Below are 21701 nucleotides of genomic sequence, written 5' to 3'. Positions count from 1 at the left end.
TCTGCGGCCCTCCACTATATTGCTTTCACCTATATAGATACTATCTTCTCAGATTAGTGCTGATGAATTTGAACACAACCTGCACCCAACATGAAGTAATCTCAGACCTGCACCAATGCTGCTGTCCTCCTCCACGGAAGTCTTCTTGGCACAGCCACTGGACTTACGTTTAGCCTACATGACAACAGATTATAGGTCTTATAGCAGATCTAAGGTCAGTGTAGCGTCTCTTCCTAATGCTTTAAGGCTAGGATTTAGTGATAGTAAACTAATCCTAGATCTGTGCCTAAATAGGCAGAGCATGTGTAAAGGACAGCATATTTCATACCTTGCCTCCTGTCCTGTTCTTGTTGGTCTCATGTGTCTCTGTTTCGTCCTTCATATTCTCCACAACCTTATTTTGGTCATCCGGGGATCCTCCCATTTCACGCTCTGGTGGATAATTGAGAGGTCAATATCAATCCTAGGTTGTGACTTTGTGAAAGAACTTATTCGCTCCTATTTTAAACAAAACGGCAATAGTGGTCAAATTTCAGTCCATGGATCAAACCAGTGAGACCTACTGCTGTGTTAGTGACCTACTATATTGTTAGCAATTTCTCCTCTAAACTCAAAATAGGCTAAATGAACCATACCTTGCTGTCATCTGACATGATGTGTTGCTTATTGTTGTAGGCTGTTTAGAGGAAATACTAATACCTCCTTTGAAAAAACGTCAGTGAACCATCGGCAAACAACTGAAGTGAATATGAATGTCCTTGAATTATGCCAAAGCATTGTTGAATACTCGATTCCGATTGGCTGAAGCCAGAGCATTCTCCAAAGATGACATACACACATGATGTCACAATTAGGCCTAAGTCTAATGTCTATATGAATTGTCAATGTAATTAGAAAACAAATCAAAGCTTGTCAAAGTTCTGCCGAACGAAAATATGTCTAAGTGCACGTTTTTGCGTTTAATTTATGGTTTATCATGCATCGTCATTCATCACCATGCACAAAAACGTAACTCGCTGCCATCCATTAGCTATAATTCTGAGGTTGCAAAGCTGCAAAACTAGGACGTGCAATAAATAATAACCACTTGCAGAATTATTTCAAATCAAAGATGTTCAAGGGGGCTTGAACTATTTCAGCACTGTGGAGCTGCCCGCTGCATAGAGCTGACACGTTTCTTGGCGTCAGGGGACTGTGCCATGGTGCTGAAATGTTGCGAGTCTGGGCAGCACCTGAGACCGCGGCATGGTGCTGAAATGGAGCAGGGCTCAGTTCTATGGATATCTCATGCGGATTTTCCTGCTAGCCTATGTATCACGACACTATAATTACATTATTTTCATCCATCCGTCAACACAAATGGCATGTCAACGTTTCCCAAATAATAATGCAATGAAGCCGAGCCGAGATGTATGGTTCTTCATCCAGAGGACGAAGCACCACTGTATCATCTAAAACCTTCAGAGAGATCCCTTAAAACTATAGTGTAAATTCTCCACGGCTGTTATGGTAGCTAGGTTAATTTAGCGAGACATGGACAAATCCAACACAGAGCGTTTCTACTGAGTCCTGCTTAGAGGTGACTGACCGTTATGTTGCTAGTTGTAATGACGCTTTTAAAACAAGAATAGTTATTTGTAATTGCTCTGGGAGCTAATTATTGCAGAGCCCAGCTACACATCCTGCTCGCTGGGCTCATTATGGACAGCCAATGAGCAGTTCAGGTGAAAAAGTCAGCTAGATCTGATCCCTATAACATACATGATACTAGGATCCTGTAGCAACCTGCCGGCCTACACAATCCTCCACGGCACGAATGCTACACGCGCAATATGGTATGCTAACATCCCACAACAATTCCCCAATTGGAATTACTTGCCTAAACTTCCAATCATACTTATTTTCTAATATCAACCATAGTTTCTGCACTTAAGGCAGACTTGCCATTAGAACAAGATGGAATTAGGACAACTGTAAAGCTCATTAAACGGAGGCTAAAATGAACCTTACCTGGCTGTCGTCAGCCATTATGTGTAGCTCGTTAATTAAGGCTCTGCGCCTCTGATACTGCAGCTGTTCTGTAACTGTTAAACTAGTCTAATCGTATTCGTTGAAAACCGGTCAGTGAACCGTCCTCAAACACAATGAACTGATGTCAATATGGACATTAACCTTCACATAAAGATATCAAATACATGACGTCAGATATGCTTAGAGGTATTGTTGACTTGATCAGAATACATATCATAGTGTCACAGTACGTGCTGTTGACAGCCTACCCCGAAATCAAACAGGAACATGGATTTTGTGAAATCTGTTGTGAATGTATAGGAATGTTTTTACAATTGTATAACTGCTTCATTTTACTGGACCCCATGAAGAGTAGCTGCTGCAGCTAAAGGGGATCCACAATAAATACAAATACATACCCAATGCACCATGATAACACATGTATCAACTTGTTTTGACACATCACATGGGATATGACAGTTCCTGATTCTGAGATACTGTAAATCAACAGACCTTGAGAGGAGATTAAACATCATCTGTTGATCGATTTCACAGGTTTGTGGTGGTTTCTAAGCATTCTACATGTGTTGGGGAAGGAGGGTGGGATCTCTCCAGAGCATCTAATTACATCAATCATGACTTGCCATGCATGTGATATGAGATAATGTTATGCACCACATAAATATACATTGCCTAAGGCTGCAGTGCTATACTCCATGGAGACCGTGCTCAATGTTCATTTTACATGATGGATATATGCTACTCCATTTCATACAATCAATCATCAATCAATCAGTACAATTTATTTATAAAGCCCTTTTTACATCAGCAGATGTCACAAAATGCTTTTTCCGACACCCAGCTTAAAACCTCAAATAGCATGCAATGCAGATTTAGAAGCACAGTGGCTAGGAAAAACTCTCTAGAAAAACAGGAACCTAGGAAGAAACCTAGAGAGGAACCAGGCTCTGAGGGCTGGCTCGTCCTCTTCTGGCTCTGCCGGTGGAGATTATAAGCGTACATGGCCATTAAGGCCAGATCGTTCTTCAAGTAAAGTCAACAAAATAATGTGGTTACAGAGGGTGCAACAGGTCAGCACCTCCGGAGTAATTGTCAGTTGGCTTTTCATAGCCGAACATTCAGAGGTCGAGACAGCAGGTGTGGTAGAGAGAGAGAGGGAGACGGAGGGAGAGAGGGAGAGAGAGAGCGAAGATCAAAACAGCAGGTCCATGACAAGGTATCACGTCTGGAGAACACACATGCCTCTTCATGTGATACATGATGTTTGGCTGTGCTAAGTGTTATCTTATGGGTTTGGTGATTGTTCTATGTGAAGCCGTATTCTGCATTGCATCATGGAATGTGATGTGAAATCCCTGGGCCTATGGCTGTTGAAGCTACTCCACTGCACTGCCCTTCTCCCCCGATTGCTCAGTTTGGCCTGGCGGCCAGCTCTAGGAAGAGTCTTGGGGGTTCCAAACTTCTTCCGTTTAAGAATGATGGAGGCCACTGTGTCCTTGGGGACCTTCAATATTGCAGAAACATTTTGGTACCCTTCACCAGATCTGTGTCTTGACACAATCATGTCTCTGAGCCTTATGGACAATTCCATCGACCTCATAGTTTGGTTTTTGCTCTGACATACACTGTCAACTGTTGGACCTTATATTTTCAACATACAGAAAACATCTCAGAGGGTTGATCTAGCTGCAGATAGCTAATTCTCCTCTATGTGTTTTCCCCTTGCTGCTAATAAGCTCTTACCAATCTAACTAAATTAATTGAGAACATCTGGTTATCTGACAGTCTATGCAGCAACTATTGTATTGGAGTCAAGCTCTGGTTATTTTATTTATTTTCCTAGACAAGTCAGTTCAGAACAAATTCTTATTTACAATGACAGCTTAGGAACAGTGAGTTAACTACCTTGTTCAGGAGCAGAACGTCCATATTTTTACATGGTTAGCTCAGGGATCTGACCTAGCAACCTTTCAGTTACTGGCCCAACACTCTAACCACAAGGCTACCTGCTGCCCCAAGTCCTGCCAACTCAAAAACTGCACAATAAATGTGTAACCAAGTGGAACTAGTGCATTTCTCTGAGAAAAGCTGCTTCAGTTTTACCAATCTTCCAAAACACTTGAAATTCTTGTAAAATAATGTGCATTTATTTGATCAAATAGACTTTGAAAGGGTAGACATGCAGAAATTCCTCTTGTCAAAAGTCTTGCTGTTACAAAAGTAGTTATTCATGCAGCGTAACAGGTTACAGGTTCTTCTTGGTGAAGCGCCTGAATGGCTTCATCATTGCTGAAAAGACCCTGACAATCAAGGATCGTTTTTTGACAGGCTGAGATATGGAGGGAGAAACCTCTCCAACGGGAGCTAGAAACACAAGAGAAATGGATGGGGTAAGAGAGAGTGAGAGAGGGATGCAGTATAGTAACATTGAAAAATAACAGTGCTATGAGTTTGGTAGCCATACCTATGTTTCTAACACACACCTAAACAAAACTACAAGCTATAGCAGAGCTCTAAAACATCCTTACCTATGCAATGTCTGTCAGTAGAGGGAATCGCAGTCTGTTCCTGGACTGAATGGCAGTCCTTTTTGTTTCCTCTCTTGGAACGCTAACAGAAGAAAGGTAAAGAAAATGGTACAGAGAATAAATAAATAAATGGAACACTTCTGAATCCAAGGCAACAATTTAGTGATGAATAAAACATATTTATTTCATGTATTTGTCTTATCATAGCCACATCAATAACATCAGCACCTAACTGGAACAAAAAACAAACGCTGACTCCCTGCTATACCTTGAAGTTGATCCTGAGTTTGGTCATTGAAAAGCAAAGGAAGCTCCTTCTTGCTTTCTGCTCAGCCCCCCTCTCTGTCTCAGCCTGGTCTGATGGGTTTGTTGCAGCAGAAGCTGGTTTTGACGCCTCCTTGCATCCCTGTACCAGCTGCTGGGTCAAGGACTTGACCAGGACTCTGTCAAATGCAGGGTCCTGGGAGGAAATAGCTGCTTGCAGGGTGTTATAAGAGCCAAACTCCTCCATGAGGTTTTTATGTACACCTCTGAACACCCTTCGGATGTTCAGGTTCTGGGAATATGCCTGTGTCCTGGAGAATCTGGATGCAGCACAGAACTCAGACAGGATTTGTCTGATGAGTTGCTGACATGTTTCTGTCAGATCTGCTGCCTGTTGGGAGGGTCCATCTAGTGCTGAGGGTCTGATCACCGATAGCAACCTTATCACCAGTATGGTGACAAAACAGATGCCATCATCTTTGCTGGAGTCCATCAAGTACTGCAATGGGAATGCAGTGGCACTGCTGATGTCCGGGTGATTAAGAGCTCCCTCAGATGGCCAGAGCTGCTGGGGATGCACACCTCCTTCTCTTCAATGTCAATCCCATCTCCCTTTGGTACCAAAGAGGTTCCCTTGCTGGTGAAAGACAGAGTGGAGGATCGAAAAGAGGCTTTAGCACTCGGCGGTCGACTGCTGTCAGTCATTGGACTGTCACGATGCAGGGGTTCATCTGTGTGTGCCATCATCTTTGCCTTTAGGTCACTTGAAGAAATCTCTGGCATTTTAGAGACCCTGGTGTCGATGCAGGAGCTCCTGACGATGGGGCAGGTCAGATCAAAAGGCACTTGGTCAGGGATGGGAGTGCCAGGGAGGTTGATCTCTAACTCACACTCTGACCTAGGACCCTTTGAAGAGCTGGACAAGGAACTACAACCATTTAAAGAAGTGGACAAAGATGAACAGGTTCTAGGGATGTCTTGGCAGACTTGTTCACTGTCATCCTCACTTTTCTCAACCTCCTTCAGCATAGTTCCTAACATATCATTGATCTGAAGGAGCTCCCTGGAATCCTTCATTCGCCCTGAGTTTGAGATTTCACTCTGGATAGCAATCAGGATTTCCCCAAGGGTCTCTTTGGAAGAAGCATTTTCTGTCCTTTCGGATCCGGATGGCTTCAGCCCTGTGAAGAAATCCTTAAGTGTGTTCTTCATACTGACGCAGATGGTCTTAGCTGTTGACCAAAGCTTCTCCTCTGATATTTTAACACTCAATTCAGTATCATCCAGTTGGGAGCCCCCGTGGGAGCACTGCGAAACTCTCCCACTTTTTTCCAGTAGCACAGTGTCAGTGGACTCATTTTTCTGGGAAATAGTCGCCATTCCTTTGACAAAGGTTTCCACTAATACAGAGGCTGTATTCTCAGAGGACATGGAGGACATGGATTCTGAAAGGACATGGATCTCTGATGGTGAGCTAGATGATAAGCCAGCCTGCAGACTTTTCTGAAGACCAGTATGGCTGATCTGTGTGATAAAGGAATGACTGGATCTCATCAGCACTTTACTCACTGCCTCTTCTGCCTGAGTCTGGAAGTCATTGCTAGAGAGCTTCTTAATGCTCTGAATCAGACTAGTAGAGGACTCTGTGATTCTGACACTCTCTTCTGAGCTCAGTTGAGAATATTGAGTACTCACGCTCAAGTCTTCATTGGGTGAGGGTGACTGGGAAATAGTATAGTCATCGAGCTTTGATAGGACACCATCAACAAACCAACAAGCCTCTAGGGACTCATCAGATGAACTGACAACGGCCAAGGATTTACTCTCCACTTTTGATAACTCTGACTTGTAGATGGAAAAAACACTGCTAAGAACTTCTTGAGTACTGGTATCCAGATTGGAGCGACAGAGAGCTGGTATTGGTTGGCTCTCACTGGGAACTCTACTAAGTTCGGTGCTGGGTAACTGGACTTCAACAGTTGAAACAGTTGCCTTTTCCAGGGTTTCTGAAGACTCCTGAAGAGAAGCATCCTTAGCCACACCTTCTTCTCGAGTGGATAGAGTTAAAAGGTCCCTCAGCTTTGCTCGTATACGGCCGTAGAGTGTGCGGGCTAGAGAGAAGGTTATCATCTGTGAAGATCCTGTTTTGTGGTCATTTACAGGAACTGGCCAATCAACTGCTTCACATGTGCCTTCAAATGATGCTATCGTCTCCATGCCTCCCACAAATGCCTTAACAATCACTGTGGCAGTGGAGGTTACAGATGTCAGGGCTGTGCAGCTGGTATTCAGGGGGGCTTCAGTAAGGCTAGGAGCAGCACTAGAAGGCCTAGAGGAAGGAACCATGCCAGAAGAGCTGCTGACTTTCCTTGTAAGGATGGTGCTCACCGCCTTCAGGGCTTTAGACTGAAAGTCGGGGCTAGAGAGGGTCTGAATCTTTCTGGCCACCACACTGGTAGAGGATCCAGTCTCTTTGAGAAAGTGAGTGGTCCCTTCTTTCCCAGATGGACACTCAACATCAAGGTCACATTGAAGATTGGTCAGAAATCTAGACCCCAAGATTGTCATCTTCTTGGCCAGATCCAATAGGATGTTGAAGTCCTGTGCCATTTTGTCCATTGTGCCGACAATGGCATCCAGCACATCATCGGTCACAGGGTCCATGAGGGGCTCGATAAACCCTACCCACTCTGGCTCAGACGTTTGGCTCTGTAGCTCGGCCAGAATCTGCACCGAGGCTACCCGAATGACCTCCTTGCCTGCTGCTATGTCCTGACTGTCCATAGGGGGCAACTCCCGGGCTGGCCTGAATGGCCACTGAGAGGCCAGAGTTAAGCTGGTGTACCACCTCCCCCACGATAGCACAGCTCAACTCGAAGGAGCTGGAGGAGGTGGGGTTGGAGTGACCCTCAACCAGGGATATCAGGAGGCTCTCTTCCGTTACCCCAAAAGAGCCTTCAGAGGCTCCTCCATGAGGGGAGCCTCTCTAGTTGCAGGCAAGCTGTGCAATGAGGTCTGGGACCTTGAAGATAAACACACAATCACCACTTATGCCATGCAAATGTGACCAACTGTATCTAATCTGGGTCATTAGTGAGCCTGAAAACCAAATTAGAGCAATGATGGATTACATCTCATACCACCGTAGTTCTAGAAGCCGAAAGCCAACTGACACAATTTTTTTGCCTGATTTTTATGTTTGTACAACATCAGAATATGATTAATTCTGAAAGACATGTACCTGATCTATTTATTCATAGATGACATTATGGCTTACCCAGTTAAAAATGACTTTCACCTGGACCCACCCCTCCGTGGCAACATTTCTGACCAGAACTTAAAACTACAAGGTGTGAATTCCAAGTTAATAATTTATGATAAGTATGGGTCAGGTCTTGCAATTATTAAGTTGAAATATTGCTGTGAACATACCTCTTAGGCGAACAGCATGGTGATGAGGTTCTGCAAGTGGATTTTTGGCGGCACCCTGCACTGCCATTCCTCCTCCTCTCCTTGGTCCAGTAGTTCATCTCACTGATCAGCAGCCTTTTCTCTCTCTCATCCAGACTGTCTAAGGAATCCTCAGAGCACTGGGATTCTGGGGAGGTTGCCCCACTCCTCAGGTTCACCCCCATGATACGAGCTAGCGCTGGTAGGAGAATGCGGAGGGCTGTCTGGGTCACGACTTTAACAATCTTCAGACACAGCATGGAGAGCTGCTCGAATGTGAGCTATGGCCAACAAACAGAGTAATGTTTTTGTCAATCAAGTAATTCCATGACACCATTCCCTATATAGCGCACAACTTTTGACCAGAACCTTATGTGGAGAGACTTACGTTATTTTTCATGCCATGCTGAATCACTCTCCATTGGCTAGAGAAAAGAAAAGAAAGGAAACATATTGTACCTGCACACTGCTGTTGAGTTAGTGGAGTCACTAGATAGCCATGTTAGGGAAAATAAACGTGTATTTAATTAAGCTATTAGCAAGTACATGAGACATTTTGTTCTTGATTTACAGGAAGAGTTAGGGTGTGGCTACAGTGATGTTAGGGTTAGGTGTAGTGTTTGAAATCCCCTTTGTGGTTAGAAGGTGCACTATGACTATAAATTGTTGTATGTGAGGTTGGAAAAAGACATGGGACTTGCTCATCAGTTAGACTCCTCAGGAAGGAGAGGAGGATTGGGGCACAGCATGTCTCAATCTTGAGAGAAGGCATTAGAGTCCTCTGAGCCTCCTTCTCCAGCTGCTCAATGATAGATCCCCTATCCCGGAAACCACACCCGGGTGTCTGAGAAGACTCTGGGAAACCGCAAAGAGAAATCTAAAGTTGAATCTGAACGTGATCCCTAATTTCCTTCACCTTTAGTGATTTGATTGCACTGGACAGGTAAAAGCACATCTCTCTGCGGCCCTCCACTATATTGCTTTCACCTATATAGATACTATCTTCTCAGATTAGTGCTGATGAATTTGAACACAACCTGCACCCAACATGAAGTAATCTCAGACCTGCACCAATGCTGCTGTCCTCCTCCACGGAAGTCTTCTTGGCACAGCCACTGGACTTACGTTTAGCCTACATGACAACAGATTATAGGTCTTATAGCAGATCTAAGGTCAGTGTAGCGTCTCTTCCTAATGCTTTAAGGCTAGGATTTAGTGATAGTAAACTAATCCTAGATCTGTGCCTAAATAGGCAGAGCATGTGTAAAGGACAGCATATTTCATACCTTGCCTCCTGTCCTGTTCTTGTTGGTCTCATGTGTCTCTGTTTCGTCCTTCATATTCTCCACAACCTTATTTTGGTCATCCGGGGATCCTCCCATTTCACGCTCTGGTGGATAATTGAGAGGTCAATATCAATCCTAGGTTGTGACTTTGTGAAAGAACTTATTCGCTCCTATTTTAAACAAAACGGCAATAGTGGTCAAATTTCAGTCCATGGATCAAACCAGTGAGACCTACTGCTGTGTTAGTGACCTACTATATTGTTAGCAATTTCTCCTCTAAACTCAAAATAGGCTAAATGAACCATACCTTGCTGTCATCTGACATGATGTGTTGCTTATTGTTGTAGGCTGTTTAGAGGAAATACTAATACCTCCTTTGAAAAAACGTCAGTGAACCATCGGCAAACAACTGAAGTGAATATGAATGTCCTTGAATTATGCCAAAGCATTGTTGAATACTCGATTCCGATTGGCTGAAGCCAGAGCATTCTCCAAAGATGACATACACACATGATGTCACAATTAGGCCTAAGTCTAATGTCTATATGAATTGTCAATGTAATTAGAAAACAAATCAAAGCTTGTCAAAGTTCTGCCGAACGAAAATATGTCTAAGTGCACGTTTTTGCGTTTAATTTATGGTTTATCATGCATCGTCATTCATCACCATGCACAAAAACGTAACTCGCTGCCATCCATTAGCTATAATTCTGAGGTTGCAAAGCTGCAAAACTAGGACGTGCAATAAATAATAACCACTTGCAGAATTATTTCAAATCAAAGATGTTCAAGGCTTGAACTATTTCAGCACTGTGGAGCTGCCCGCTGCATAGAGCTGACACGTTTCTTGGCGTCAGGGGACTGTGCCATGGTGCTGAAATGTTGCGAGTCTGGGCAGCACCTGAGACCGCGGCATGGTGCTGAAATGGAGCAGGGCTCAGTTCTATGGATATCTCATGCGGATTTTCCTGCTAGCCTATGTATCACGACACTATAATTACATTATTTTCATCCATCCGTCAACACAAATGGCATGTCAACGTTTCCCAAATAATAATGCAATGAAGCCGAGCCGAGATGTATGGTTCTTCATCCAGAGGACGAAGCACCACTGTATCATCTAAAACCTTCAGAGAGATCCCTTAAAACTATAGTGTAAATTCTCCACGGCTGTTATGGTAGCTAGGTTAATTTAGCGAGACATGGACAAATCCAACACAGAGCGTTTCTACTGAGTCCTGCTTAGAGGTGACTGACCGTTATGTTGCTAGTTGTAATGACGCTTTTAAAACAAGAATAGTTATTTGTAATTGCTCTGGGAGCTAATTATTGCAGAGCCCAGCTACACATCCTGCTCGCTGGGCTCATTATGGACAGCCAATGAGCAGTTCAGGTGAAAAAGTCAGCTAGATCTGATCCCTATAACATACATGATACTAGGATCCTGTAGCAACCTGCCGGCCTACACAATCCTCCACGGCACGAATGCTACACGCGCAATATGGTATGCTAACATCCCACAACAATTCCCCAATTGGAATTACTTGCCTAAACTTCCAATCATACTTATTTTCTAATATCAACCATAGTTTCTGCACTTAAGGCAGACTTGCCATTAGAACAAGATGGAATTAGGACAACTGTAAAGCTCATTAAACGGAGGCTAAAATGAACCTTACCTGGCTGTCGTCAGCCATTATGTGTAGCTCGTTAATTAAGGCTCTGCGCCTCTGATACTGCAGCTGTTCTGTAACTGTTAAACTAGTCTAATCGTATTCGTTGAAAACCGGTCAGTGAACCGTCCTCAAACACAATGAACTGATGTCAATATGGACATTAACCTTCACATAAAGATATCAAATACATGACGTCAGATATGCTTAGAGGTATTGTTGACTTGATCAGAATACATATCATAGTGTCACAGTACGTGCTGTTGACAGCCTACCCCGAAATCAAACAGGAACATGGATTTTGTGAAATCTGTTGTGAATGTATAGGAATGTTTTTACAATTGTATAACTGCCTTCATTTTACTGGACCCCATGAAGAGTAGCTGCTGCAGCTAAAGGGGATCCACAATAAATACAAATACATACCCAATGCACCATGATAACACATGTATCAACTTGTTTTGACACATCACATGGGATATGACAGTTCCTGATTCTGAGATACTGTAAATCAACAGACCTTGAGAGGAGATTAAACATCATCTGTTGATCGATTTCACAGGTTTGTGGTGGTTTCTAAGCATTCTACATGTGTTGGGGAAGGAGGGTGGGATCTCTCCAGAGCATCTAATTACATCAATCATGACTTGCCATGCATGTGATATGAGATAATGTTATGCACCACATAAATATACATTGCCTAAGGCTGCAGTGCTATACTCCATGGAGACCGTGCTCAATGTTCATTTTACATGATGGATATATGCTACTCCATTTCATACAATCAATCATCAATCAATCAGTACAATTTATTTATAAAGCCCTTTTTACATCAGCAGATGTCACAAAATGCTTTTTCCGACACCCAGCTTAAAACCTCAAATAGCATGCAATGCAGATTTAGAAGCACAGTGGCTAGGAAAAACTCTCTAGAAAAACAGGAACCTAGGAAGAAACCTAGAGAGGAACCAGGCTCTGAGGGCTGGCTCGTCCTCTTCTGGCTCTGCCGGTGGAGATTATAAGCGTACATGGCCATTAAGGCCAGATCGTTCTTCAAGTAAAGTCAACAAAATAATGTGGTTACAGAGGGTGCAACAGGTCAGCACCTCCGGAGTAATTGTCAGTTGGCTTTTCATAGCCGAACATTCAGAGGTCGAGACAGCAGGTGTGGTAGAGAGAGAGAGGGAGACGGAGGGAGAGAGGGAGAGAGAGAGCGAAGATCAAAACAGCAGGTCCATGACAAGGTATCACGTCTGGAGAACACACATGCCTCTTCATGTGATACATGATGTTTGGCTGTGCTAAGTGTTATCTTATGGGTTTGGTGATTGTTCTATGTGAAGCCGTATTCTGCATTGCATCATGGAATGTGATGTGAAATCCCTGGGCCTATGGCTGTTGAAGCTACTCCACTGCACTGCCCTTCTCCCCCGATTGCTCAGTTTGGCCTGGCGGCCAGCTCTAGGAAGAGTCTTGGGGGTTCCAAACTTCTTCCGTTTAAGAATGATGGAGGCCACTGTGTCCTTGGGGACCTTCAATATTGCAGAAACATTTTGGTACCCTTCACCAGATCTGTGTCTTGACACAATCATGTCTCTGAGCCTTATGGACAATTCCATCGACCTCATAGTTTGGTTTTTGCTCTGACATACACTGTCAACTGTTGGACCTTATATTTTCAACATACAGAAAACATCTCAGAGGGTTGATCTAGCTGCAGATAGCTAATTCTCCTCTATGTGTTTTCCCCTTGCTGCTAATAAGCTCTTACCAATCTAACTAAATTAATTGAGAACATCTGGTTATCTGACAGTCTATGCAGCAACTATTGTATTGGAGTCAAGCTCTGGTTATTTTATTTATTTTCCTAGACAAGTCAGTTCAGAACAAATTCTTATTTACAATGACAGCTTAGGAACAGTGAGTTAACTACCTTGTTCAGGAGCAGAACGTCCATATTTTTACATGGTTAGCTCAGGGATCTGACCTAGCAACCTTTCAGTTACTGGCCCAACACTCTAACCACAAGGCTACCTGCTGCCCCAAGTCCTGCCAACTCAAAAACTGCACAATAAATGTGTAACCAAGTGGAACTAGTGCATTTCTCTGAGAAAAGCTGCTTCAGTTTTACCAATCTTCCAAAACACTTGAAATTCTTGTAAAATAATGTGCATTTATTTGATCAAATAGACTTTGAAAGGGTAGACATGCAGAAATTCCTCTTGTCAAAAGTCTTGCTGTTACAAAAGTAGTTATTCATGCAGCGTAACAGGTTACAGGTTCTTCTTGGTGAAGCGCCTGAATGGCTTCATCATTGCTGAAAAGACCCTGACAATCAAGGATCGTTTTTTGACAGGCTGAGATATGGAGGGAGAAACCTCTCCAACGGGAGCTAGAAACACAAGAGAAATGGATGGGGTAAGAGAGAGTGAGAGAGGGATGCAGTATAGTAACATTGAAAAATAACAGTGCTATGAGTTTGGTAGCCATACCTATGTTTCTAACACACACCTAAACAAAACTACAAGCTATAGCAGAGCTCTAAAACATCCTTACCTATGCAATGTCTGTCAGTAGAGGGAATCGCAGTCTGTTCCTGGACTGAATGGCAGTCCTTTTTGTTTCCTCTCTTGGAACGCTAACAGAAGAAAGGTAAAGAAAATGGTACAGAGAATAAATAAATAAATGGAACACTTCTGAATCCAAGGCAACAATTTAGTGATGAATAAAACATATTTATTTCATGTATTTGTCTTATCATAGCCACATCAATAACATCAGCACCTAACTGGAACAAAAAACAAACGCTGACTCCCTGCTATACCTTGAAGTTGATCCTGAGTTTGGTCATTGAAAAGCAAAGGAAGCTCCTTCTTGCTTTCTGCTCAGCCCCCCTCTCTGTCTCAGCCTGGTCTGATGGGTTTGTTGCAGCAGAAGCTGGTTTTGACGCCTCCTTGCATCCCTGTACCAGCTGCTGGGTCAAGGACTTGACCAGGACTCTGTCAAATGCAGGGTCCTGGGAGGAAATAGCTGCTTGCAGGGTGTTATAAGAGCCAAACTCCTCCATGAGGTTTTTATGTACACCTCTGAACACCCTTCGGATGTTCAGGTTCTGGGAATATGCCTGTGTCCTGGAGAATCTGGATGCAGCACAGAACTCAGACAGGATTTGTCTGATGAGTTGCTGACATGTTTCTGTCAGATCTGCTGCCTGTTGGGAGGGTCCATCTAGTGCTGAGGGTCTGATCACCGATAGCAACCTTATCACCAGTATGGTGACAAAACAGATGCCATCATCTTTGCTGGAGTCCATCAAGTACTGCAATGGGAATGCAGTGGCACTGCTGATGTCCGGGGTGATTAAGAGCTCCCTCAGATGGCCAGAGCTGCTGGGGATGCACACCTCCTTCTCTTCAATGTCAATCCCATCTCCCTTTGGTACCAAAGAGGTTCCCTTGCTGGTGAAAGACAGAGTGGAGGATCGAAAAGAGGCTTTAGCACTCGGCGGTCGACTGCTGTCAGTCATTGGACTGTCACGATGCAGGGGTTCATCTGTGTGTGCCATCATCTTTGCCTTTAGGTCACTTGAAGAAATCTCTGGCATTTTAGAGACCCTGGTGTCGATGCAGGAGCTCCTGACGATGGGGCAGGTCAGATCAAAAGGCACTTGGTCAGGGATGGGAGTGCCAGGGAGGTTGATCTCTAACTCACACTCTGACCTAGGACCCTTTGAAGAGCTGGACAAGGAACTACAACCATTTAAAGAAGTGGACAAAGATGAACAGGTTCTAGGGATGTCTTGGCAGACTTGTTCACTGTCATCCTCACTTTTCTCAACCTCCTTCAGCATAGTTCCTAACATATCATTGATCTGAAGGAGCTCCCTGGAATCCTTCATTCGCCCTGAGTTTGAGATTTCACTCTGGATAGCAATCAGGATTTCCCCAAGGGTCTCTTTGGAAGAAGCATTTTCTGTCCTTTCGGATCCGGATGGCTTCAGCCCTGTGAAGAAATCCTTAAGTGTGTTCTTCATACTGACGCAGATGGTCTTAGCTGTTGACCAAAGCTTCTCCTCTGATATTTTAACACTCAATTCAGTATCATCCAGTTGGGAGCCCCGTGGGAGCACTGCGAAACTCTCCCACTTTTTTCCAGTAGCACAGTGTCAGTGGACTCATTTTTCTGGGAAATAGTCGCCATTCCTTTGACAAAGGTTTCCACTAATACAGAGGCTGTATTCTCAGAGGACATGGAGGACATGGATTCTGAAAGGACATGGATCTCTGATGGTGAGCTAGATGATAAGCCAGCCTGCAGACTTTTCTGAAGACCAGTATGGCTGATCTGTGTGATAAAGGAATGACTGGATCTCATCAGCACTTTACTCACTGCCTCTTCTGCCTGAGTCTGGAAGTCATTGCTAGAGAGCTTCTTAATGCTCTGAATCAGACTAGTAGAGGACTCTGTGATTCTGACACTCTCTTCTGAGCTCAGTTGAGAATATTGAGTACTCACGCTCAAGTCTTCATTGGGTGAGGGTGACTGGGAAATAGTATAGTCATCGAGCTTTGATAGGACACCATCAACAAACCAACAAGCCTCTAGGGACTCATCAGATGAACTGACAACGGCCAAGGATTTACTCTCCACTTTTGATAACTCTGACTTGTAGATGGAAAAAACACTGCTAAGAACTTCTTGAGTACTGGTATCCAGATTGGAGCGACAGAGAGCTGGTATTGGTTGGCTCTCACTGGGAACTCTACTAAGTTCGGTGCTGGGTAACTGGACTTCAACAGTTGAAACAGTTGCCTTTTCCAGGGTTTCTGAAGACTCCTGAAGAGAAGCATCCTTAGCCACACCTTCTTCTCGAGTGGATAGAGTTAAAAGGTCCCTCAGCTTTGCTCGTATACGGCCGTAGAGTGTGCGGGCTAGAGAGAAGGTTATCATCTGTGAAGATCCTGTTTTGTGGTCATTTACAGGAACTGGCCAATCAACTGCTTCACATGTGCCTTCAAATGATGCTATCGTCTCCATGCCTCCCACAAATGCCTTAACAATCACTGTGGCAGTGGAGGTTACAGATGTCAGGGCTGTGCAGCTGGTATTCAGGGGGGCTTCAGTAAGGCTAGGAGCAGCACTAGAAGGCCTAGAGGAAGGAACCATGCCAGAAGAGCTGCTGACTTTCCTTGTAAGGATGGTGCTCACCGCCTTCAGGGCTTTAGACTGAAAGTCGGGGCTAGAGAGGGTCTGAATCTTTCTGGCCACCACACTGGTAGAGGATCCAGTCTCTTTGAGAAAGTGAGTGGTCCCTTCTTTCCCAGATGGACACTCAACATCAAGGTCACATTGAAGATTGGTCAGAAATCTAGACCCCAAGATTGTCATCTTCTTGGCCAGATCCAATAGGATGTTGAAGTCCTGTGCCATTTTGTCCATTGTGCCGACAATGGCATCCAGCACATCATCGGTCACAGGGTCCATGAGGGGCTCGATAAACCCTACCCACTCTGGCTCAGACGTTTGGCTCTGTAGCTCGGCCAGAATCTGCACCGAGGCTACCCGAATGACCTCCTTGCCTGCTGCTATGTCCTGACTGTCCATAGGGGGCAACTCCCGGGCTGGCCTGAATGGCCACTGAGAGGCCAGAGTTAAGCTGGTGTACCACCTCCCCCACGATAGCACAGCTCAACTCGAAGGAGCTGGAGGAGGTGGGGTTGGAGTGACCCTCAACCAGGGATATCAGGAGGCTCTCTTCCGTTACCCCAAAAGAGCCTTCAGAGGCTCCTCCATGAGGGGAGCCTCTCTAGTTGCAGGCAAGCTGTGCAATGAGGTCTGGGACCTTGAAGATAAACACACAATCACCACTTATGCCATGCAAATGTGACCAACTGTATCTAATCTGGGTCATTAGTGAGCCTGAAAACCAAATTAGAGCAATGATGGATTACATCTCATACCACCGTAGTTCTAGAAGCCGAAAGCCAACTGACACAATTTTTTTGCCTGATTTTTATGTTTGTACAACATCAGAATATGATTAATTCTGAAAGACATGTACCTGATCTATTTATTCATAGATGACATTATGGCTTACCCAGTTAAAAATGACTTTCACCTGGACCCACCCCTCCGTGGCAACATTTCTGACCAGAACTTAAAACTACAAGGTGTGAATTCCAAGTTAATAATTTATGATAAGTATGGGTCAGGTCTTGCAATTATTAAGTTGAAATATTGCTGTGAACATACCTCTTAGGCGAACAGCATGGTGATGAGGTTCTGCAAGTGGATTTTTGGCGGCACCCTGCACTGCCATTCCTCCTCCTCTCCTTGGTCCAGTAGTTCATCTCACTGATCAGCAGCCTTTTCTCTCTCTCATCCAGACTGTCTAAGGAATCCTCAGAGCACTGGGATTCTGGGGAGGTTGCCCCACTCCTCAGGTTCACCCCCATGATACGAGCTAGCGCTGGTAGGAGAATGCGGAGGGCTGTCTGGGTCACGACTTTAACAATCTTCAGACACAGCATGGAGAGCTGCTCGAATGTGAGCTATGGCCAACAAACAGAGTAATGTTTTTGTCAATCAAGTAATTCCATGACACCATTCCCTATATAGCGCACAACTTTTGACCAGAACCTTATGTGGAGAGACTTACGTTATTTTTCATGCCATGCTGAATCACTCTCCATTGGCTAGAGAAAAGAAAAGAAAGGAAACATATTGTACCTGCACACTGCTGTTGAGTTAGTGGAGTCACTAGATAGCCATGTTAGGGAAAATAAACGTGTATTTAATTAAGCTATTAGCAAGTACATGAGACATTTTGTTCTTGATTTACAGGAAGAGTTAGGGGTGTGGCTACAGTGATGTTAGGGTTAGGTGTAGTGTTTGAAATCCCCTTTGTGGTTAGAAGGTGCACTATGACTATAAATTGTTGTATGTGAGGTTGGAAAAAGACATGGGACTTGCTCATCAGTTAGACTCCTCAGGAAGGAGAGGAGGATTGGGGCACAGCATGTCTCAATCTTGAGAGAAGGCATTAGAGTCCTCTGAGCCTCCTTCTCCAGCTGCTCAATGATAGATCCCCTATCCCGGAAACCACACCCGGGTGTCTGAGAAGACTCTGGGAAACCGCAAAGAGAAATCTAAAGTTGAATCTGAACGTGATCCCTAATTTCCTTCACCTTTAGTGATTTGATTGCACTGGACAGGTAAAAGCACATCTCTCTGCGGCCCTCCACTATATTGCTTTCACCTATATAGATACTATCTTCTCAGATTAGTGCTGATGAATTTGAACACAACCTGCACCCAACATGAAGTAATCTCAGACCTGCACCAATGCTGCTGTCCTCCTCCACGGAAGTCTTCTTGGCACAGCCACTGGACTTACGTTTAGCCTACATGACAACAGATTATAGGTCTTATAGCAGATCTAAGGTCAGTGTAGCGTCTCTTCCTAATGCTTTAAGGCTAGGATTTAGTGATAGTAAACTAATCCTAGATCTGTGCCTAAATAGGCAGAGCATGTGTAAAGGACAGCATATTTCATACCTTGCCTCCTGTCCTGTTCTTGTTGGTCTCATGTGTCTCTGTTTCGTCCTTCATATTCTCCACAACCTTATTTTGGTCATCCGGGGATCCTCCCATTTCACGCTCTGGTGGATAATTGAGAGGTCAATATCAATCCTAGGTTGTGACTTTGTGAAAGAACTTATTCGCTCCTATTTTAAACAAAACGGCAATAGTGGTCAAATTTCAGTCCATGGATCAAACCAGTGAGACCTACTGCTGTGTTAGTGACCTACTATATTGTTAGCAATTTCTCCTCTAAACTCAAAATAGGCTAAATGAACCATACCTTGCTGTCATCTGACATGATGTGTTGCTTATTGTTGTAGGCTGTTTAGAGGAAATACTAATACCTCCTTTGAAAAAACGTCAGTGAACCATCGGCAAACAACTGAAGTGAATATGAATGTCCTTGAATTATGCCAAAGCATTGTTGAATACTCGATTCCGATTGGCTGAAGCCAGAGCATTCTCCAAAGATGACATACACACATGATGTCACAATTAGGCCTAAGTCTAATGTCTATATGAATTGTCAATGTAATTAGAAAACAAATCAAAGCTTGTCAAAGTTCTGCCGAACGAAAATATGTCTAAGTGCACGTTTTTGCGTTTAATTTATGGTTTATCATGCATCGTCATTCATCACCATGCACAAAAACGTAACTCGCTGCCATCCATTAGCTATAATTCTGAGGTTGCAAAGCTGCAAAACTAGGACGTGCAATAAATAATAACCACTTGCAGAATTATTTCAAATCAAAGATGTTCAAGGGGGCTTGAACTATTTCAGCACTGTGGAGCTGCCCGCTGCATAGAGCTGACACGTTTCTTGGCGTCAGGGGACTGTGCCATGGTGCTGAAATGTTGCGAGTCTGGGCAGCACCTGAGACCGCGGCATGGTGCTGAAATGGAGCAGGGCTCAGTTCTATGGATATCTCATGCGGATTTTCCTGCTAGCCTATGTATCACGACACTATAATTACATTATTTTCATCCATCCGTCAACACAAATGGCATGTCAACGTTTCCCAAATAATAATGCAATGAAGCCGAGCCGAGATGTATGGTTCTTCATCCAGAGGACGAAGCACCACTGTATCATCTAAAACCTTCAGAGAGATCCCTTAAAACTATAGTGTAAATTCTCCACGGCTGTTATGGTAGCTAGGTTAATTTAGCGAGACATGGACAAATCCAACACAGAGCGTTTCTACTGAGTCCTGCTTAGAGGTGACTGACCGTTATGTTGCTAGTTGTAATGACGCTTTTAAAACAAGAATAGTTATTTGTAATTGCTCTGGGAGCTAATTATTGCAGAGCCCAGCTACACATCCTGCTCGCTGGGCTCATTATGGACAGCCAATGAGCAGTTCAGGTGAAAAAGTCAGCTAGATCTGATCCCTATAACATACATGATACTAGGATCCTGTAGCAACCTGCCGGCCTACACAATCCTCCACGGCACGAATGCTACACGCGCAATATGGTATGCTAACATCCCACAACAATTCCCCAATTGGAATTACTTGCCTAAACTTCCAATCATACTTATTTTCTAATATCAACCATAGTTTCTGCACTTAAGGCAGACTTGCCATTAGAACAAGATGGAATTAGGACAACTGTAAAGCTCATTAAACGGAGGCTAAAATGAACCTTACCTGGCTGTCGTCAGCCATTATGTGTAGCTCGTTAATTAAGGCTCTGCGCCTCTGATACTGCAGCTGTTCTGTAACTGTTAAACTAGTCTAATCGTATTCGTTGAAAACCGGTCAGTGAACCGTCCTCAAACACAATGAACTGATGTCAATATGGACATTAACCTTCACATAAAGATATCAAATACATGACGTCAGATATGCTTAGAGGTATTGTTGACTTGATCAGAATACATATCATAGTGTCACAGTACGTGCTGTTGACAGCCTACCCCGAAATCAAACAGGAACATGGATTTTGTGAAATCTGTTGTGAATGTATAGGAATGTTTTTACAATTGTATAACTGCCTTCATTTTACTGGACCCCATGAAGAGTAGCTGCTGCAGCTAAAGGGGATCCACAATAAATACAAATACATACCCAATGCACCATGATAACACATGTATCAACTTGTTTTGACACATCACATGGGATATGACAGTTCCTGATTCTGAGATACTGTAAATCAACAGACCTTGAGAGGAGATTAAACATCATCTGTTGATCGATTTCACAGGTTTGTGGTGGTTTCTAAGCATTCTACATGTGTTGGGGAAGGAGGGTGGGATCTCTCCAGAGCATCTAATTACATCAATCATGACTTGCCATGCATGTGATATGAGATAATGTTATGCACCACATAAATATACATTGCCTAAGGCTGCAGTGCTATACTCCATGGAGACCGTGCTCAATGTTCATTTTACATGATGGATATATGCTACTCCATTTCATACAATCAATCATCAATCAATCAGTACAATTTATTTATAAAGCCCTTTTTACATCAGCAGATGTCACAAAATGCTTTTTCCGACACCCAGCTTAAAACCTCAAATAGCATGCAATGCAGATTTAGAAGCACAGTGGCTAGGAAAAACTCTCTAGAAAAACAGGAACCTAGGAAGAAACCTAGAGAGGAACCAGGCTCTGAGGGCTGGCTCGTCCTCTTCTGGCTCTGCCGGTGGAGATTATAAGCGTACATGGCCATTAAGGCCAGATCGTTCTTCAAGTAAAGTCAACAAAATAATGTGGTTACAGAGGGTGCAACAGGTCAGCACCTCCGGAGTAATGTCAGTTGGCTTTTCATAGCCGAACATTCAGAGGTCGAGACAGCAGGTGTGGTAGAGAGAGAGAGGGAGACGGAGGGAGAGAGGGAGAGAGAGAGCGAAGATCAAAACAGCAGGTCCA

The 21701-nt window shown here is 43.9% G+C and overlaps 2 long non-coding RNA genes across 2 annotated transcripts; both read right to left on the bottom strand.

The window, feature by feature from the left end:
* Positions 1-4176: 4176 nt before the first annotated feature.
* On the bottom strand, positions 4177-8560 carry LOC135549799 (uncharacterized). Its single transcript, XR_010457029.1, has 3 exons — positions 8256-8560; positions 4560-4641; positions 4177-4395 (listed from the first exon to the last, which is right to left on the bottom strand). It is a non-coding gene; the product is annotated as an uncharacterized LOC135549799 (long non-coding RNA).
* Positions 8561-13405: 4845 nt separating this feature from the next.
* On the bottom strand, positions 13406-17789 carry LOC135549755 (uncharacterized). The gene is made up of 3 exons (XR_010457019.1): positions 17485-17789; positions 13789-13870; positions 13406-13624 (listed from the first exon to the last, which is right to left on the bottom strand). It is a non-coding gene; the product is annotated as an uncharacterized LOC135549755 (long non-coding RNA).
* Between the last annotated feature and the right edge of the window lie 3912 nt (positions 17790-21701).

The sequence above is a fragment of the Oncorhynchus masou genome, chromosome 1 (genome assembly GCF_036934945.1).
Source record: "Oncorhynchus masou masou isolate Uvic2021 chromosome 1, UVic_Omas_1.1, whole genome shotgun sequence".
In the NCBI taxonomy this organism is placed as follows: domain Eukaryota; kingdom Metazoa; phylum Chordata; class Actinopteri; order Salmoniformes; family Salmonidae; genus Oncorhynchus; species Oncorhynchus masou.
Note: the sequence above shows the minus strand (reverse complement) of the source record. Positions and strands in the feature narration are given on the sequence as shown.